This window comes from Phoca vitulina, unplaced genomic scaffold, assembly GCF_004348235.1.
Source record: "Phoca vitulina isolate PV1807 unplaced genomic scaffold, GSC_HSeal_1.0 scaffold11, whole genome shotgun sequence".
NCBI classification, from domain to species: Eukaryota; Metazoa; Chordata; class Mammalia; order Carnivora; family Phocidae; genus Phoca; species Phoca vitulina.
The window spans coordinates 27,338,303-27,358,376 of NW_022589714.1; the positions used below are offsets into that span (position 1 = coordinate 27,338,303).

At 39.6% G+C, this 20,074-nt stretch overlaps 1 protein-coding gene across 12 annotated transcripts in view; it reads left to right on the plus strand.

The window, feature by feature from the left end:
- DST (dystonin) overlaps nucleotides 1-20,074 on the plus strand; it is a 470,596-nt gene that overhangs the window by 18,611 nt on the left and 431,911 nt on the right. The window lies entirely within an intron of this gene.

Below are 20,074 nucleotides of genomic sequence, written 5' to 3' on the forward strand. Positions count from 1 at the left end.
AATAGAGTTCATCAATGGAGCCATATGAGGCTGGTGTTTTCTTTGAGGGAATATTTTAAGTTACCAATTTAAAATTTAAGTATTCAATTTCTTTACTTTTTATATGCCTATTCGATTTTCTATTTCTTCTTGAGTCAGTTTGATAATTTGTATCTTTCTAGGAATTTGTTCATTTCATCTAAATTGTATAATTTGTTGGCTTAATAGTACTTTCAGATTTTTCTCCTTATGTCTAGGCTGAAAGTTGGGGCTTTCATTATCTTGTTCTGCTGCACTAGATGACTATGCTTGCATCCAGGGCTAGGTGGCAGGAAGACAGAGAGAATATATTACAGTGGTGAGAGCTGACCCCACTCTCCTGGGATCAGAGAGGAAGGTTTCCTTCCTAAGAGTTTTGGTACCTATACTGTTGGGACTTCTAATGTCACTGCCTGTGGGATTTCTTGAAGGGCTGGAGCTCAGGAGAACTCAGAAAAAAAAAATGGGGGATTTCTGTACTCCCTTTCTCACTCCTCAAGTCTGAATAAGGGGCCTCCTCTTGGAGTTCTCTCTGTCTGAGGCTCAGTACCCAGCCCTGGGTTTCAGACTGTGATGCTGTGTTACATTTAGTCTGGGGGATACTGGAGACCAAAAATGGCAAACACACGATTGATTTGGTGGTGCTTCAAATTCTGGCCTTTTTACTTCAAGCCCCTTGCTACTAGTTGCTTCTCAGAGTCTTCAGACAGCTAGTTGCTCAGTGCATTCTGTTCAGTTGTATAGTTGTGTTCAGTGGGAGACATATGCTTATTCTACTTTACTGTACCCAGAACCATGATCAGTTCTTATTTTTTTTTGAGATTTTATTTATTTATTTTAAGGGGGGAGGGGGAGTGGGGGGAGGGGAAGAGGGAGAGAATCTTCAAGCAGACTCCCTGTTGAGTGCAGAGTCCAACTCGGGGCTTGATCCCATAACCTATGATATCATGATGTGAGCTGAAACCAAGAGTTGGATGCTCAACCAACTGAGCCATCTAGGCGGCCCACCATGATCTGTTTTTAAGTAGTCTATCCTCCCTCCACCTTAAGCCCGTTGCTTTTCTCTTTTTATTTATTTATGTTTTGAAAAATCTTGTAGCATTTTGCCATCTCAGATGATGCTGGTAAAGATGTGTATTGCTACATATAACTCATGTAACATTGAAGATTCCATTTATTTCATCATTATACTTTTAGTAACCTAACTTTAATATGTTTTCATTTGGAAAAGATTTCTTTCCTTTTCTTTTCTGATCAATCTCATTCTCCAGTTTGATGGATATTCTGGATTTCCTTCTAATTTCTGAAAACTAAGTAGACTGGGATTAAAGAACTACCTACAGATTTTGGAGAAAACAGTATACATTTTATCCTGTTACCGATGTTATTTACAAAGAGAAAAGAACTCTCACGTTAAGAATTAGGCAGTAGACCATTAACAAGCTTTAAATAACTAACTGAACAACTCTAGAGAATCATTAACAAACATTAAATAAGTAAATTCCTGCCACTACCTACTCTGCAGTGAGCTGCATAGAGGGGGAAGCAGGCATTTTCAAGCATTTCAGACTGATATAGAGTGTGACTGCCTCTTTTTTAAAAGCTGCCATAGCGCCGTCCCAAAGGAATTCCAAATATATTTGGGAAGATTTGGTGAAATTGTCTAGCTTTTTTTTTTTTTAAATTTTATTTTATTATGTTAGGTTTTTTTTTTAAGATTTTATTTATTTATTCATGAGAGACAGAGAGAGAGAGAAAGTGAGAGAGAGAGGCAGAGGGAGAAGCAGGCTCCCAAGGAGCAGGGAGCCTGATGTGGGACTCCATCCCAGGACCCTGGGATCATGACCTGAGCCGAAGGCAGACGCCCAACCATCTGAGCCACCCAGGTGCCCGTTATTATGTTATGTTAATCACCATACATTACATCATTAGTTTTTGATGTAGTGTTCCATGATTCATTGTTTGCGTATAACACCCAGTGCTTCATTCAGTACATGCCCTCTTTAATACCCATCACCAGACTAACCCATCCCCCTACCCCCTCCCCTCTAGAACCCTCGGTTTGTTTCTCAGAGTCCATAGTCTCTCATGGTTCATCTCCCCCTCCGATTTCCCCCCCTTCATTTTTCCTTTCCTACTTTCTTTTTTTTTTTTTTTTTTAATAATATGATGTATTACTTGTTTCAGAGGTACAAGTCTGTGATTCAACATTCTTACACAATTCACAACACCATAGCAGGGTATGTGCTATGGAAATTGTCTAGCTTTTTAAAGGTGATGCAGTATAAGAGAAAATTGCAATGCAAATAGAAACTTTTAAAAAGTTTAAAAATTAATTTATAATAATGAGGTCTGTTTCTACTGTTCTGAAGTCCTCCTATAGGATCTCGGCCTTTGGGAGACATTGTGAGAATCTGATGAAATCTATGGTCTATCTCTCTAGAAATATTAGGGGTACATAGACATATACATTTGCACATACTTTCAAGTGCAGAGGAGGCCCTCTTAATGCAGAGATAAACCCCAGTTAAGAAATCCTGCAGTAACTGGGTGTTATATGCAAACAATGAATCATGGAACACTACATCAAAAACTAATGATGTAATGTATGGTGATTAACATAACATAATAAAATAAAATTGAAAAAAAAAATCCTGCAGTAAGATGCCCAGATATCCTTGTCTAGTTAGGATTGGCATCATTTTTGAAACTCTCTACCAGGTGAAAATTTGTGCTGGGTAATGCCTTTGGCAGGGCAAGTTGAGCTTTAGTTCTCACTATGGTTTAGGTGAGAGATGTTGTAGATAACTTTCTATTATGACCGGTAATACTTGGAGAAACAGTAATTCGTAAAGTCCTTCCCAATCCATAGTCCAAAACTGGAAATTCTAGCTCTGATCTTTTATTGCAGCATAGAGGTTGATGTGCTCCAAGTTTGTTTAATAGTGAAGAAGTACATCTTCAGGGAATATGTGGGGCCACAAAAACTCCCTGGGTCAATGTTTCTCAGCTTGCCTTTACCTTGCTGCAGTGATAGGGCTGCATGAGAGGTCAAGGGGTAGAGTGGAAATAATCCTGACTTAGTTGTTAAAAGACCTGAAGTCAAGTCCTGTTCTTTAGCTTAACTTGGATAAGTCACTTAATATTGCCGAGGCTCACTTTCTCCTTTGATAAACCAGAAATAGCAATACCTATTCTATCTTTTTACAGGATGTTTTGAGAATCAGTGAAAATAATATATGTGATTTTTAAAATATACAAACCTATTGATTGAAAGATAAAGGAACACATAGCTATGACAGAATGGAGACCTCATTCATTCACCATGCATTTTTTCATTAGCAGATACCTACAAATCTAACATGCATAGGGAATCTTTGATTTCTCTATTCTCCTGATTGGAAATGTGGCCCTACTATCTTTCAAATACTTTATAGACTCTCTTCGTCTTGTATAGAAAAAAAACAAGAAAAGGAAGGTTAGTGATAGAGAAAGAGGAAGTCAAATGATTTGCATAATACTTGAGTTGAAAAAAATCAGTAATCAAGTAGTTTATATGAGCTCTTAAATTGATATTCAAAGGAAGCAGGGTGATTTTAGGCTCTTCTGGAAATAGTGAGATCTCATCCTGTCCCATATCCTACCCTGGAGATGACCTAGTTATGGGGAAATAATAATAGCTGCCATTTTTTGAGAGCATTCCTGTCTTCACCTATGTTCTATCTCATTTAATCATCACTTCCCCAAGGTCAGACAGAGGTTGTTCCCAGAGCTGAAATTCCAACTCTGGTCCTTTTACCTGCACAGTCCATGCTTATAGCTCCCTAGCAGCAGAAAAGTGAGGCCGAGTCAGAACAAGCTGCACTGGCATTTGCCTTTTCTAAGGTTCATAGGGATCAATGTTAATTCACATTCTTTAACCTTGAAAGCTCAGAGTAACCTTCGAGCTTGCTCTCTGGGACTTAGAGATAGAATTGCCATCTGAAAGCAGGGTGGGATTCAGATGGAATCAAGTTTTAGCTTTCAGCAATAAAGATCTCTGAGCTCCACTTTTTAATTTTTGAAATTCTTAAAGAAGTGAATTTCCAGTATTTAATCTATTTTCTGAGAGCTCCTTTTTCAATATTGGAATTTACATTTCTGAGTTATTAGAAAATATGAAAAAATATGATTATTATAACTTGTAAATACAGTGCATTTTCTCCATTATTATTAGAAAGAAAAATGTGCTGGTGTTTTCCACAGATGCAGTCAGATGCAGACTGAGGGGCTGACTTCCCTCTTGGTCTGCTCTTTGACGAAGCTGCAGTTTGCTGGTTACGTTATGGATGTGGCAGAACAGAAGAAACCAAAGGCCGCATTTTAAATAATATTCCTAGTTGTTTAGATTCCCTTAAGGTATTTAGAATATCTAGCTATATGTCTGAATCATATGCTGTACTGGATGGGAGGTAAAATTAGGAAATTTTGGCTGGCTACTGCTACATTATAATTTCTCTAGAAACCTCAAGAAAATAATGGACTCAAACATGCCTTGAGCTGTTCTCTGAGAAACTATGGCAACAGGCCTTTTAATTAAAGCTGAACTAGTGTGTGTAGCTTAGAAAAACAGAGAGATACTGCCAACTGATATGGAGAGTGTATGGGAGTAATCCAGAAAACTAAAAAAAAAAAAAATTATTTTTAGATATATTTAGATAACTCTTTGTTATCTACATTGTTCAAAGAAACAGTAGGAAAATCTCTTAGTGGATATCAATATTTGGCTTTGGAATATAATATTTTTTCTATAAGAAAATATAGTTTCCTAATTATGCCTTTTAAGATTAATATTCAAATTAATTTATGTTTCCTGAGTACATGTTAACTGAAGTTGGAAGGGCCAGCCTGGAGGCATCTCAGTTGCAGAGGGCAACCAACCCAGGACAGTCACAAAAAGGATGATCTTTTCATTTTGATAATGGAGACTATATATATGCCACAGTGAAATGCACTGGTGGGCTGTTGATCAACAAATTAGTAAACTGGACCCCTGCCGGGATGAACCATTTACTGCCAGCGTGCTAGAATTTGTAAACTCAGAGCATACCAAAAAGTAATTTAAAAAAACAAAAACTAAATGGGAAGTCAAGAGTTGTCATTTTTCTAGGATCAAAATATGGGTTATGCTAATAACCCCCAGTGATGGAAAGATTTTATCACCTTCTTTCCCAGGGCGAGTTTGAGTTTATGCCTATTGTTTTAACATCCTGTCTGATTAGTGCTCCCATTCACTCTTAAAAATGCACCTGTTTGGGAGATAAATTGTATAGTCACTTGGTGAGGGCAATAGCACAAAAGAAGAGTAGTCTCTAATGAAATAAAACGTAATGGTGAGAAATATAAAGCTCATAAGCCAGAGACAGTATAGAAACTGGCTCTTAAAATAGTCTGTTATCCAGTCTCCTTGGCTTTGGCTTGCAGTTTACCTTTTATTGTATTGTTGGCAGAGTTAGCTATCCATAATCAGATCTGATCTTCCACTCCTTTTGCTTAATGGCATTGCTTACAGAATTAGTATACCCTTCCTCAGTCTTAGCTCCACCCTACCTCTAACCCATACATTACCTAAACTCAAACAAGGCCTAGTTATTCAATGTTCACTGTGCCCCCCTGTGTTTTCCTATTACTGCTAGTGCTGGAATTCCTCTACTCTTTTTTTTGTGTATGTGTGGCAAACTCCTACTCATACTTAAAAACAAAGATTAAACATCTCTTCTTTCCTTCCTTTATCTCACAATCCTCCCTTAATCCTCTCAAACATTTTCCTCTCTGGGACTGGATGAGGGCACCAGATATGGGGATTTACACATCCGTCTTCCCAAGGCAGGTACTATGTACAGTTGACCCTTGAACAATGGCAGGGGTTAGGGGCACTGACCACCCCCCCAGTTGAAAATCCATGCATAATTTTGACTTCCCCCAAAACTTAACTACTAATAGCCTACTGTTGACTGGAAGCCTTACTGAGAACATAAATAGTGGATTAATATTTTTTATGTTATATGTATTACATACTGTATCCTTACAGTAACATAAGCTACAGAAAAGAAAATGTTATTAAGAAAATTCAAGGAAGAACTTCTGGCCTCCCTCTAGCTACCATCTTGCGTCCCCACATGTGTGCACCTAATCTCAGCAGGTCTGTCTGAGACCCCCTGAGCATCAACCCTAGTCCCCCATTTCCACTCAAACAAGATGAAAACAACTATTATGAACTAGGAGAAACTTGCCAAACTGCAAGCACAAGTGCGCATGGGTGGGAAAGGAACTGCTCACCAAAAGAAGATGGTTCATAGAACGGCTACAGCAGATGATCAAAAACTTCAGTTCTCCTTAAAGAAGTTGGGGGTAAACAGTATCTCTGGTATCGAAGAAATGAATATGTTCACAAACCAAGAACAGTGATCCATTTTAACCTAAAGTTCAGGCATCCCTGGGGGTGAACACTTTCACCATTACAGACCATGCTGAGACAAAGCAGCTGACAGAAATGTTACCCAGTATCTTAAACCAACTTGGTGCAGACAGTCTCACTAGTTGAAGGAGACTGGCTGAATCTCTGCTCACACAATTTGTGGACAGAAAAGCAACACTTGCTACTGGAGAAGAGGATGATGATGAGGCTTCAGATCTTGTGGAGAATTTTGATGAAGCTTCCAAGGATGAAGCAAACTGAATTGAGTCTACTTCTGAAGAAGATAAAACTTGGAGAAGCTACTGGGAGCTGCTATTTTCTATTATGACTGCTTTTAAAAATTTTGTTCATGGATCTGGTAAAATCTAGATCTCTAATATTTTTAAGCCCAAGGCCCTTGGACACTGCAGCTCTTTTCAGTTTTTGCTTATATACAAGTTATTCTTTGCAGCTAATTAAGCTGAAGAAGCCTGGGAATAAAGTTTGAAACAAGGTTAATAAAAGTTTTGCCTAGATGAAAAAAGAAAGAAAAAAAATTCAAGGAAGATAAAATACATTTACAGTACAGTATTTATCAAAAAAAAAAAAAAAATCTGTGTGACCTGTCAGAATGGCTAAAATCAACAACACAAGAAAACAGGTGATGGCAAGGATGTGGAGAAAGGGGAACCCTCTTGCAATGTTGGTAGGAATGCAAATTGGTGCAGCCACTCTGGAAAACAGTATGGAGGTTCCTCAATAAATAGTAGAACTACCCCATGATCCAGCAGTTGAACTACTAGGTGTTTACCCAAAGCATATAAAAATACTAATTCAAAGGGATACATGCATCCCAATGTTTATAGTAGCTTTATCTATAATAGCCAAATTATGGAAAGAACTCAAGTGTCCATTAATTGATGGATGGATACAGAAGATGTGGTGTGTATACACACACACACACACACACACACACACAGGAATATTACTTAGTCATAAAAAAGAATGAAATCTTGCCATTTGCAACAACATAGATGGAGCTAGAGAGTAGTAAGTCAGAGAAAGACAAATACCATATGATTTTAATCATATGTAGAATTTAAGAAACAAAACAAGCAAAGGGAAAAAAGGGAGGGAAGCAAATCAAGAAAGAGACCCTTGGGGCACCTGGGTGGCTCATTTGGTTAAGTGTCCAACTCTTGATTTGGGCTCAGGTCATGATTTCAGGGTCGTGAGACTGAGTTCCTCGTTGGGCTCCATGCTGGGCGTGGAGCCTGCTTAAGATTCTCTCTGTTCCTCTGCCTCTTCACCCCCTCCCTCTCTAAAAACAAACAAACAATCAAACAAACAAAACAAACCCAGACTCTTAACTATAGAGAACAAACTGATGGTCACTAGAGGGGTGGTGGGGGGTTGGGTTAAATAGGTGATGGAGATTAAGAAGTGTTGTGATGAACACCGGGTGTTGTATGGAAGTGTTGAATCACTATATTGTACACCTGAAACTAATATTACACTGTATGTTAAGTAACTGGAATTTAAATAAAAACTTAAAAAAAAAATCTTTGTGGGGCACCTGGGTGGTTCAGTTGGTTAAGCGTCTGCCTTCGGCTCAGGTCATGATCTCAGGGTCCTGGGATCCAGTCCTGCATGGGGCTCCCTGCTCAGCGGGGAATCTGCTTCTCCTTCTCCCTCTATCCCCCCAACCCTAGCTCGTGTGTGCTCTCTCTCTCAAATAAATAAATAAAATCTTAAAAAAATATATTTGTGTAAGTGGACCTGTGCAGTTCAAACCCGTGTGGTTCAAGGTTCAGCTGCAATTTCTATCTTTTCTCCATAGCCTTGTGTGGGATGTGGCACAGAATGGTTCCTTACTCACTATTTGTTGAATATTTGATGTTTGATAAATATTTGATGAATGGATGAATGGGCTTAAGTGGGTAAAATAATTGGAATCGGTAGGGCATATTTGAGAAAACGTAGAGTAGTTGAAATTTGGTTCTGCTGTTTTCCCTCTTCCCTCTTTCCCATTCTTCTGCTCCTCTAGGTGCCCACTGCTGTCATGCCGGTTTCTTGGCTTCCCAGAACACTTTCTTCAGGGTATTGCCTAGGCCTGCCCTACCCTTAAATTCCCCTCAGCTTCTTCTTTTTTTTTTTTAATTTTATTTATTTATTTGACAGAGAGAGACACAGCGAGAGAGGGAACGCAAGAAGGGGGAGTGGAAGAAGCAGGCTTCCCGTGGAGCAGGGAGCCCGATGCGGGGCTCGATCCCAGGACCCTGGGATCATGACCTGAGCTGAAGGCAGCAGCCTAACGACTGAGCTGCCCAGGCGCACCTCCCCTCAGCTTCTAAAATCCCTTTTGCCTTTCTTCCCCAAACTTCTACCCTCATCTCCCATCAGGATGTCATTTCCATACTGAAGAATGCAGATAGATATAATTAGAGGATAATCACTTCAACTTAATTCATTCCAGGTTATAAAAGACTGACAAGGAAACAGCAGGAAGTGTCTGAAATTTGAATTCCACAATAGAAGGGCTTGCTTTGCCTGTGCAGATTTCTGACTGGACTGTATGTATAACCTTCCCTTTCATATAGTATACTAATGCCATCTCTAAACAGGTTTTCATGCCAGGATTTTAGATTATGTCATTCAATCAGGACAAAGGAATATTTTGAGAGCTGCTTGCCTGTAACCAGTTTCAGCAACATTATTGTCCTTGTTCAGCATTTGCAATTATTTGGATATTTTTTTGCCTTTTTTGTATCTTTTTGTACAAATGAACGAACATTGGGACAATGACTACTAATGATGGTGATAAGGAAATTAAGTCTCATACAGCTAATGAACTTCAGGCAAAGATATAAAAAATCATCGCATGAGTCAAGAGTCGATTCTTACCCTCAAATGGATGCTCACTGATTTTAAGCCCATCTATAGTCTTTTCGTTACATATGGAAAGAAAGCAAAAGCAAGGAACATGTATGGAAGTCTGGAACTCTGTCTTCTGAGACTGTGTACAAAACGGGAGCTATAACTAAGGATTTTTAAGATTTAGTGTTAATTTTTTTATAACTAAGGATTTTTTATCTTATATTTTGATTTCTGGGACTGAAACCTAAGTCTCTCATGTGACTTCTGCACATTTTATTTCCTTTGTGCTTTCATGAAAACATTTGGTACAGAGGAGGGGCCACCTGTAAAAGGCAAGGAAGATATGCCTGGGTTTCCTTCAAGCTGCCTCTTCACTGTTGTTAACTGTTGCTTTAAACCCTTCTAGCAGCTAGAATCTAATACCTCTGCTGCAACTACTTTAATAGATCCCAAAGTCAGGGCCCTGCAAAACCAGCTATGGCATAGGCCCCTGGCTTGGTATTGAGATTTACAAGATGGGGCCAGAGGTTCTACAGAATATCACCACTTTCCTTCCCTGTTTTCCTCATCTGCACAGGAACCACCAGAGCCTGGAACGCCCTTACTCTGGGCCATTGATTCTGAAGGGCTTAGTCTTACTAGAAGAGTGAACCCAACTGACTGAGAGATCAGGCCCTTCTGTCAGAGGCTTAAATGGAATAAAATCAAGTTGAGTAAGACCTACCCTTACCTTTGTGGAACTCTCTCTTTCCTTTATTTTACAGTGATGTATGATCTGATAAGAAATTTGTCATTCATTGAAGTTAGTGTTTATGTTTCCTTTTTTTTCCTCTTCTTTGGCTATACCTGCATTTTCCTGAGAGTCACTATACTTGTGCATAGAATCAAAGGGTAAATTGGGTTTGTTATTGTTTGTTTGTTTTTTTTGACTCTGCACATGAGATTTTAGTAATGGGATTGGGGGAGTGGAAAAAGGTAACAGGAAAAACTTTATGTATGCTGGTATCTCTTCTCTGTAGAAATTAAAAGATTTAGTTAGGCAGTATTTGCTGTTATTGCCTATTTATTTTAATTTTAGTTTAGTTTTTGCATAGGTAAACATTCACATGATTCAGAAATTAAAACCTATAAAATATATCAGGGAGAATTCTTTATGCCATTCTTATTCCTTATATTTAAGGAAATCTTAAGTAACCACTGTTCTTAGTTTCTTGTGAATCCTTTCATTATTATTTTTCTTTTTACAAGGAAATAAAAATATATTTTATATTTCTCCTTCTTGATATGCATAACAACATACTATATACACTGTTCTGCATCTTGTTTTATTCACTTAATATAACTTGGAGAGCTTTCTATAGAGAGTACTCTACTTTTTATAGGTGCCTAGTATCTCGTTGGATACAAAATATAATTTAGTTAACCATCTCACTATTGGTGACATTCGGGAATTTTCTAATTTTTTATTACAAACGATGCTTAAATGTAAAACCGTAGTCATTTCACATGTGTGCAAATGTTATCTGTAAGATGAACTCCCAAAAGGAGAATTATGGGGTCAAAGGTTTATGTATTTCAATTTTGATAAGTAGTATCATGTGGCCCTCCATAATGGTCTGTTTTAATTACTGAGGCTTCATAATATGTCTTCTCTTATTGGGTGCTCTTTTGCTTGGCTACTATTATTTTTCCTCTTTCATATGGTTATTAGAATCAGGCTGTCTAATTCTAATTTAAAAATTAGTATTTTTATTGAGACCATGTTAAGTGTGAATTTTGTTAAACGAGAACTGAATCTTTATGATTTTGAGTTTTCCTATCTAATAATTGGTATGCTTTTCTATTTTAAACTCTTCTTTTGTGGAAGAATCTTTTTCATGTATTTCTTCCACGTCTTGTTAAGATTATTTCTAGATTTTATCTTTTTGGTTGTGATTAAAAGTGGGTCTTTTTTTTTTCATTATATCTTCTGTTTGTAGTTTCTACATATGGAAACTACTGGTTTCGTTATCTTAACCTTGTAATCTGCTAACTTACTTATTTTAAAGTTTGTAGTACTTTTCAGTGGAATCTCTTGGGTTTTCCAGGTATACAAAACATCATCAGGGGGCACCTGGTTGGCTCAGTCCATAGAGCATGTGACTCTTGATCTCGGGGCTGTAAGTAGGAGCCCCACATAGGTTTAGAGATTACTTAAAAATAAAATCTTAAACAAAACCGAAAACATATCATCTGCAAGTAGAGATTATTGGACATCTTCCTGTCTTATTGTACATTTTTTATTTCTTTCATTTGTATGTTTGTATTGGCCAGGACACCCAGCAAAATGTTAAATAATAAGAGTAGGTATCCTTTTGTGGTGCCTGACTTTACTGAGAATGTCTTTGGTATTTCCCTGATAAGCATAAGCTGGGTTTCAGGTTGACATAAAAACATTTTATTATGTTTTAGAACTCGTCATCTATGCTGGTTGGTTACTTATTTAGTAAAAGATTTTACTTATTTATTTGAGAGAAAGAGAGCACATGTGGAGTGAAGGGCAGAGGGAGAAGCAGACTCTCTGCTGAGCAGGGAGCCCTAAGCGGGACTCGATCTCTGGACTCTGGGATCATGACCTGAGCCAAAGGCAGACGCTTAAACGACTGAGCCACCCAGGCACCTGGTGGTTATTTATTTATTTTCTGTTCTCTCAGCTTCACCTTGCCTTTATATATGATAGCCTCTCCAGTGGGGCCTGGGACTCTGCAGACTCTGTCTCCCAGATGCCTTTGACAGCTGATTCCTGTTGGGATCTGTCAATAGGGGGCACTAGAGGGAGCCTGGAAGGTGGGAGGAGGGAGAAGCACTTCTCTCTTGCTGTTCCTGTCAGAGGTGCCCCAGTAAAGGTATCTCACCTCAGTCTCTAGTTTTTCTCTAGAATGTCAGAACCAGCCTCATCCCTTCCCCTCATAGGTACCAGCAGAAGCCAGGCAGTGGTCCTTCCGCAGAGGTGTGAGTCTCAACCTAGAGGCACTTTCTTCCCCTGAGCTCCTGAGGAACTAACAGTACCTAACCAGTGTGCTTTGTGCGGCCTCTCCTTTGAGCTACCACATTCTTGTAACCTAACCTCTTCCAGCCCCCAGCCCCAGCTTATAGGTGGTAGCTGCATTTATTATCTCAAGGTAACCTCAGTCTCCTCATTTTCTGTTCCGGCCCTCCAACACCTGTTTCACCAATTCCTTTTATTAAATCCTCTCCACTGAGCATTCTGATGAGCTGATGAGCTTTCTGCTTTCCTGAAGGGACGCAGTCTATGACTCATCTATTCTTGTTTTACTGAATGTTTTGATCCAGATTGTTTTCTGAAAAATTTCCCCCAGGGCTTTTTCTGTGCTAATGGGGATGATTGTGTGAGTTTTCTTTTTAGACCTATGAAATATAATAATGGATTTTTCTAACACTGGACTCTTGAATTTCTATAATAAATCACCCTTCAGGGCACATGCACCCCAATGTTTATAGCAGCAATGTCCACAATAGCCAAACTATGGAAAGAGCCTAGATGTTCATCAATAGATGAATGGATAAAGAAGATGTGGTGTGTATATATATATATATATATATATATATATATATATATATATATATATAATGGAATATTATGCAGCCACCAAAAATTGAAATCTTGCCATTTGCAATGATGTGGATGGAACTAGAGGGTATTATGCTAAGTGAAATGAGTCTATCAGAGAAAGACAAGTATCATATGATCTCACTGATATGAGGAATTTGAGAAACAAGACAGAGGATCATAGGGGAAGGGAGGGAAAAATGAAACAAGACGAAACTGGAGAGGGAGACAAACCATAAGAGACTCTTAATCTCAGGAAACAAACAGGGTTGCTGGAGTGGAAGCGGGTGGGAGGGATGGGGTGGCTGGGTGATGGACATTGGGGAGGGTAGGTACTATGGTGAGTGCTGTGAATTGTGTAAGACTGATGAATCACAGACCTGTACCCCTGAAACAAATAATACATGAAATATTAATAAAAAAAGTTAAATATAAAAAAGTAAGAAAAAAAAAATCTCCCTTCAGGGCGCCTGGGTGGCTCAGTCGTTAAGCGTCTGCCTTCTGCTCAGGTCATGATCCCAGGGTCCTGGGGTTGAGCCTTGAGTGGGGCTCTCTGCTCAGGAGGGAGCCTGCTTCTCCCTCTCCTCCCCACTCATGCTCTCTCTCACTATCTCTGTCTCTCTCAAATAAATAAAGTCTTAAAACAAATAAATCCCCCTCATCATGTGTTCTTTTAATGGGCTGCTGATTCTACTTGCTGATATTTTCATTATGATTTTTGCATTAATCTTTATACATGAGATTGGTCTGAAGTTTTCTCTTCTGGGGTAATCTGTGTCAGGGTTCTATTTCAGTGCTGTTATTTGCTTCATAACATTTTTGAGTTTCCCATGTTTTTTTTAAACTCTGGAACAGTTCAAATAGTGTTTTACATCAGCCTTTCCAGGTTTCTGTTGTTGTTTTATCTGGTTTTTGCTTCTTAAAGTTTGGTGGCATCCCCTTTATGAGATTTTCTGGGTCTGGTACTAGTTTGGTATCATATAGTGGGAGATTATTTTATTAAATGAATCCAGAATGACTCAAAAAATGTTTGATGCTGCATTAGCTAGGCTAGTTGAGAAACGGTGGTCCAAACCAAACTGAAGTAGGCAGTGTATCTCTGATGCCTTTTAATCCCGTAATTATCCTACTTATGTCTTTAAGTAATTCTCCCTCTTATCTTCTCCTCTTTTCCATCCTATTCTGATGCCAGTCCCTGCTGAGATTACCTACTCTGAACTGATACAGCTTTGGATATATGACCTTGCATGTATCACATATTTGCATTTTAATAGTGGAATCATGAATATGGTCATGACAGGATCTTGGGTCCTGGTACTTTATGTTTTGTGTCCCCTGCGTCTTCTGTTCTCCAAGTACACTTACATCTGAGGTGAGGCATAACTGTACTAGGTTGAGGAGAGCGTATCCTTCCACAGACTCAGTCAAGCAGGTTTAATAAGCTTTCCACCCCCTGAGGGGGTCTCCAACCTTCTTTTAAAAACCACCCCAAAACATCAGGGTCACCAGCTACCTTGGAGGAAGTAAAGGAGAACTGGAAGACTGCCTCGTTCAAATTTCTGATCTCATTTCTAGCCTCCTAACTCATCAATTATTTTCAGTGCTTTTATGCATCCTCCTCTTTCTGGCCAGTGGGCCTTCTCTTGCCCTTGACCTTGTTGAACCCTCACTCATTTTTGAAGTGGTGACCCTGGCTTTTCTTACAGTGGAGCCCCCCCTCCCGCCACCATGAACAGACCACCTCCTCCATGATGTCTCCTGAGCATACTTCATGTTCCCTTCATTGCATCACTTGCTTTTAAGTCTGTGTTGTTCCTGACGGTGCGTTGGGTCTTCATTTTTGTTTTCCGTGCTTAGTACAGTGCTGCACACATAGGAGGCCTCAAAAAATATTGGTTGAGTTATTTAATAAATAAAACCCAAGTAAAAGTGGACAAAAAGAAAGATGAATGACAAATGGCTAAATGGACTCTAAAGGGACTTCAGTACCATGTGCCAAATGCTAGGTGGGTTTTTTTTTTTGTAAAGATCTTGTTTATTTATTTGACAGAGAGAGACACAGCAAGAGAGGGAATACAAGCAGGGGGAGTGGGAGAGGGAGAAGCAGGCTCCCCGCCGAGCAGGGAGCCTGACACAGGACCCTGGGATCATGACCTGAGCCCAAGGCAGACGCTTAACGACTGAGCCACCCAAGCGCCCCTAAAAGGTGGGTTTTGAATAATCCACTCACACTGCATGAAAGTAAACATAATGTTTTCATTCAGAGTGAATTTAATTTATATTCGATTTATGTTTATAGTGCAGATGCTTTTCTGGCAACACACCTTTCTAAATCTGCTTACTCAGATGTATATCAGAATAAATCAGAAAGACAGTTTTCAAGGCTATGAAAGTCTAAAATTCTCTAGTAGCTTTATAATAATCCACCTTTTGTATCAGGACGCTTGTGTTTGTTTATCCTGCGTCAGGAAATTCTGTCCTGCTTCAGGAAATGATGATAGTAGAGATAAGACAATGAATGGGAATAATAAGAGATGCTAAAAATACCTTTGTAGGGAGAGGAGATGACCTGAAAGCAGAGGATTAAGTTGAGGGGTTTGAGGGAAATTAAAGCTCTTTCCATGGTGTCTCCACCTGGAAAGTATAAATATAGAGCATGGGATTATGTTTAGCTTGAATGTTTTCCCATCTTGAGCTGCTAGAAAAATTTTAATTGGCAATCTGTGTTCGGATGACAACGGGAGGATTTAGAATTCTTTGGACCCATTTTAGCCACAAAAATTATTCAGGCACATAAAAATATTGTTATCCTTATCTTACTGTTCCACTGATGCTACCTGCCCAAAGTGCACCTTAATGCATTAATGTATTTATGTACTTTTTATTCTGTACTCTCTAGGTAGAGAGTAAGGTTTTAGTTTTCTCTTTGTTCTTAGTGTGCTGAATTGTGTAGGGACGTGGGACAGTTTTGGAGAAAATTTACATATATATCTATGCTTCTTATTGAATTACATTGATAGTTAAAATTAATCATTTTAAAGAGTTTGACATTACCCCAAAATAAGGAAAAAATGTTTGACGTTGACAGTATAAATTTGCTGATTTTATAACCTTACCTCAGAAGTGTTATTTCTTTTGGTAAGACAATTTGGTTTTATCAACTATGATATGAGCAGGCTGATTCTTACCTGTAAATCAGTATGAGTGCCTTCATTCCTATCCCACAGAGTTAGTTTCTGTCTTCGTTTAGGGAGTAGGGAATGTGAGTGGAGGATAGAAACTGAGGAGAATGTATCTTATGGTTTCTCCAGCTGGAGTGCCCTTCCCAGGGAGATGTGCCTCCTTTCCAAAAGGTACACAATGTTGAGACCATTACTGCTGCCTTTACTTAAAATAAATGCACACTGGATCCCAGTAAAAGTTCTAGCAGTGTAGGGTTTAGCTGAATGCCCCAAAACTCTGGGGGGGCCAGGGCTCTGTCAAGGGTCAGGCCCGACCTCTGGGCCCAGGCCTTTCTCTTTTATTCTTTATCTCTCTTTTTTTTTTTCTTGGTCTGTCTACATCCTAAGGAGAGGAGTTTTCTCCTCTTGTTTCTCTGTCCTAGACTTTGCACCTCACCCCTTCCCAGCCCCCACCTTAGGCATCCTGTGAAGGTCAGTGCCTTTCTCCTTTTTTGCCATCTCTGAGAAGGGTAGGGTGAACTTTGACTCGGGACTGCTGGTTTTGCCAGTCTCCTCAGAGTCTAGATGAGAAAGTAACATTCTTCCTATTCCTTTTTTGGAGGTGTTCCAACCACAAAAGGTGTAAGCAGAATCAAGTCCCTTTCCATCATGCAAGAACATAGACTCTCCTGTTAGCTTACCTTTTTTTTTTTTTTAAGATTTTATTTATTTATCAGAGAGAGACACAACGAGAGAGGGAACACAAGCAGGGGGAGTGGGAAAGGGAGAAGCAGGCTTCCCGCTGAGCAGGGAGCCCGATGTGGGGCTGGATCCCAGGACGCTCAACGACTGAGCCGAAGGCAGATGCTCAACGACTGAGCCACCCAGGCGCCCCTGCTTACCTTTTTATTAAAAAAAAATTTTTTTATACTATGAATAAGAAGTTATTTAGGAACATTTTAGGGTACAAAATGAGAGAGATCTTTCTTTTACTATGGAAGTAGCTTGTACTTCTGATGGTTAAATTAAAATAAAACATTAAATTAAAATATTTAAAAACTAGAAAAGAGGATTTTGTACATTCAGTGCTAAAAATGTCTCCACTCTGTAGATATATTTCATTTATTGCTTTCACCGAATTTCCTCCACCACAAAAGGATATTGGTAGAAACCTAAGATGACCAAAGCTGGGATGAAACATAAATTATGTCAGTCATTCTCTCAGATTTTCTTGTTTAAGCGTGTTGACCTTAGAAAAAAAGAGCCAGCTATTTTACCAGCAAAATAAGCTTATTTGAGAATAGCAGAGGATGGCAATTCAGGACAAACAAACCATAGCAAGTCTGGAGAACAGGAGAGAGGGGCTTGCTTTTAGAATGGCTTGCAAGGGAGGAAGCCGAAGGGGCTATTGCGGCTTCTCACTGGCTGAATGTAGCAGTTTCTCATTGGCTGGGCTGTTGCTAGGCCAGGAGATTTTCCTTCTTCCTGCTGGGAGAGGTTAAATAAGGGGTGTGTGAGGTATGCTTCTTAAGGTGGGTGGTAGTGCACAAGAACTCTCCTTTCAGGGTTTCTCAACTCCTTTTTAATGAGGTTTCCTTAATTTATTTTCACATTTCCCCCCCTTTGATCAAGATCTTTGCTTGAAAGCATTGCTAATCAAGAGCTAGGACTTTTTATTTAGAGGTTTCATACACTAAAGTGATTTCATCCCTTAGTGCCAGGAAGGACCTTTCTTGAATGTCATGTCTCAGATGGAAGGAAAGTGTGCAGGTTGAAACCATTGAGGTAACATTTGAGTAACAAGGAAGGGTAGAAGGGAGAATGCTCAGGCATTTCTCATCTGAGGTTTGTATCTTAAGCATTGGAGATCATCTTGAAGTGCTAAGCTAACATCCCCCTGTTGGGCATGTCATTTCTACAAAAGCTTGACAGGCAACAGGTATAAAGCTTAAAAATGATAATGCAGAGGGCGCCTGGGTGGCTCAGTTGGTTAAGCGTCTGCCTTCGGCTCGGGTCATGATCTCAGAGTCCTGGGATGGAGCCCCACATGGGGCTCCCTGCTCAGCGGGGAGTCTGCTTCTCCCTCTCCCTCTGCCTGTCCCCTGGCTTGTGCACTCTCTCTCTCTCGCTCAAATAAATATATAAAATCTTAAAACAAATGATAATACAGAACAAGATGAGGAGCAGACATTCTGCAGGGAACCATTCCAGCTTAAAGGAGTCTTTTCTGAAAGCCTCGCAAAGAGGAGTTAGCTTGTTTACATCTGCCTTAGATGCGAGGGAACAGATTGAAGACCAAGGGCTCTCTAACATCATGAACAGATCGGAGTTCCTGGTGGCAGATCCAACAGTCAGAAAGGTTTCCCTGTTTTGTGATAGATTGCACTAAGAGAGGGAAGAATACAGTAAGATGCAATAGTGAGAAAAAAGTATACAGGCTTCATCCACTAATCTTGGGAAAGTGGTCTCATCTCCTTCAGCTGTCATTGGCTTCAATTCCTGGAAATCTTTATTTTGAGGTCACCAGTTGGTGTGCAGGTCCAGTCAGGGTTTGGCGCTTTCTTTAGATGTGACGCGGGGATTCCAAAGTCTTTTCCTTGGGGCTTGGCGACACAAGGGTTGGTTCCTTTCCAACATGGTTAAAAAGAGTCTTTGTGGAGATATCTTTTTCAGTAGACGAAATCTCCAGGCTGCAATCTGTGATGTTTTAGGTCTTTGTCTCCTGGAAATATGCTTTGGAGAGATGTTCTACTAAAGCATAGTTATTCTCAATAGAAACAAATAGGCCTTTACAATACTGAAGTATATCCTCTTTAACCAGTTATGGATCAAAAGAAGCATGACCCAAGTTCATTGGGCATCCTGTTATTATCTCAAGAGGTGAGAGTTTATAGGTTCCAAGAAGTGTAGACCTGAGATTCAGAAGGACTAATGGCAGTGCTTTTGGCTAGGATACAGATTTTGCCAGTTGAGTCTTAATAATGTGTTCTACTAACCCCGAGGATTGCGGGTTAAGGTGAGACTGGCCAAATAGCACAGGCTTGTTGAAGCACTTGACTGGTGAAGTGAGTTCCCTGGTTATGAAGTTTGAGGGACGTTCCCCGGGAAGGAAAACACAGAAACCATTGCCAACACATGTTCATATCCACGAGACAGGGGAAGACATGTAAAATCCATCTGCCAAACCTCAAATGGCTTATTGGGCGATTTAAAGTGTGCAGGAGCAGTGAAGAGAGGTTTTCTTGAATTGTATTTCCGGCAGGTGGGGCAAGCAAAGTCTGCACTCTTTGTGGCCTTATATTTCCCCACCAGTATTAGTTCATAAAGATGATCATTTTATCAGTAGACCAATGATCCAATGATGTTCAGTAGTCAGTAATGGAAATTTTAGAGTCTCTGATGGGCCTGGATTATTATTTGGCCCAAGCCAGAGTTTTCTTTTTTATCAAACCAAGAGTTATTGGATTTCCAATGTTGTTTTTCCTTTTCTGGGCTGATTTTTGGACATCTCTAGTCACTTCTTCTAGATTATCATTTGGGAGAGCATCCCTTTAGACCATGACGGAGATTTGGTTATTGATTCCTTTGAGAGCAGTGTTCTTTGTGGAAATACCTATGAGATTGTTTCCTTTAGCCTCCAGAGAATCAAGTTTGGAATGCCCAGGGACCTTGATAATAGCTAATAATTCCTGGACATAAAGGCCATTTTTAACTTTGTCCCCATTGGAAGTGAGGGAGCCTCACTGTCTCCATAGTATTCCAAAGTCCTGAGCTACTCCAAAGGCATACCTACTTCAAAAGGAATTGCAGTAATTGAAAATTACCATTTTCATCTTTTAAATAAGAACTTTTGGTGAGCCACGAAAAGTCAGCATTATCAGGAGGTGATCTGTCACAGAGTCAGGCAGTCATGAGGAGTATTATCTGCAAAAGAGGGAAGAAGGGTGGCAGGATTTTTAGGAGGGAAAAGAA